We start from the raw sequence: 1,606 nt of genomic DNA on the forward strand, positions 1-1,606 counted from the left end.
TGCTCCAAAGCACAACAGAATTTGGCAACAGATATGTTCAAACTGTCAACTGTGAAAAATGGTTGTAAGCATCACTTGAATTGCCATGTGACCCTAACACAGCAAATAACATAGGAAATGTAAAAATGCATTTTCTGACATTTACAGCTACTAAACTTAAGTTTGGTAACAAAGTGATTACAGGTGATGGCAACTGTCTTCAAAGGCTTTCAAGATCAGAAAAAAACTGTCTTACCTATTTGAACAGAATACTCCTTTTGACAGCAATAACATTAAAGAAATTCTCTAAGCTCCTTCTAACTAAAATTTAGGCTTTAGACTTTCAAAGGGTGAGAATTTTCTTATCTTTAAGAATCTTTTCTTAAGGATATTTTGGTATTAGGTGGAGAGTTTGAACTGCTGAGATAAGCGCTGTTTAAACCTTAAAAACCTACCAGTTTTAGGTCTAGGCACTCTAGGATACCTAGTTTGATTTCCTAAAGACAGAGCAAACAATTCATTCTTTTATATTCGTGGGGAAATACAGCAAAGAGATGTCTCTTCCAGTCACATGACCAAGTTCACTGATCACTGGTAATCACAGTAGAAGTAGAGACCTCTCCTCTTTCTGTTTTATCAGAATTCGGTCCAACATAATCGAATGATTTTTAAAAGTTTGAAATAATGTAGCCAGTTGGTTCCCAAACTTAGCAAGCATCAGAATTACGTGGAAGACATATTAAAACACACAGTTTGACCCCGTCCTCTAGCTTCTGATGCAGCAGGTCTGGGGAACATCTGAGATGTGCACTTCAGGCGTGGACCCAGACAATGCTGATGGTGCTGGTCCTGGGACCCCACTCGGAGAGCCACAAATCTAGATACAGATAATTCCAATGAAGAATTGCAGAGAGAAATGTGAGCAAGAGTTGTTCTTTGAGAATTCTGATTGAGGACTCCTTTCCAAAATCAGATTTAAACAACTTATTGAGGTCATTCTGCAAACTATTAAACCTAAGCATAAAAATACAAGGCGAGACTCTGTCTCAAAACAAATATATGGCCCAGAATTTCTATGTCTGATTAAATGAAGAACTTGCTAATGCGGAGCGTGACATTTGATTTAAAATAGAGCCATTATGCAAGGTGATCATTTCCAGCAGGGAAAGCCCTAAAAAAACATACTGTATTCCTCAAGTTTTAATCAGTGTAAAAAAAATTCTCAATCCTTTTGTAGTTCATAAGCATAATGATTGGGTTTTTATATGCATGGGTGAAGTGCACTTCCCTCAAACTGTGTTACAATGTCAGCACATTACCCACCTGAAATGAAAATAATAAAGTAAAATATCCTTTCAACATTCAGTGGCTCTTTTTGCTCCCATAATATATATCTCTTTTTTTTTTCATTTTCATTTTGTATTTTTTTTTTTAATTTTTTATTGGATTTTAGGTTTTGGGGTACATGAGCAGAGCATGCAAGACAGTTGCGTAGGAACACACATGGCAGTGTGCTTTTCTTTCCTTCTCCCCTTCACCCACATTTGGCATTTCTCCCCAGGCTATCCCTCCCCACCGCCCCTCCCACTGGCCCTCCCCTTTTCCCCCCAATAGACCCCAGGGTTTA

At 38.0% G+C, this 1,606-nt stretch overlaps 1 non-coding gene across 1 annotated transcript; it reads left to right on the top strand.

The window, feature by feature from the left end:
* The first annotated feature begins 1,204 nt into the window (after positions 1-1,204).
* Positions 1,205-1,308, top strand: LOC118148210 (small nucleolar RNA U13). Its single transcript, XR_004734986.3, has one exon. It is a non-coding gene; the product is annotated as a small nucleolar RNA U13 (small nucleolar RNA).
* Positions 1,309-1,606: the final 298 nt, after the last annotated feature.

This window comes from Callithrix jacchus, chromosome 15 (genome assembly GCF_049354715.1).
Source record: "Callithrix jacchus isolate 240 chromosome 15, calJac240_pri, whole genome shotgun sequence".
Lineage (NCBI taxonomy): Eukaryota > Metazoa > Chordata > Mammalia > Primates > Cebidae > Callithrix > Callithrix jacchus.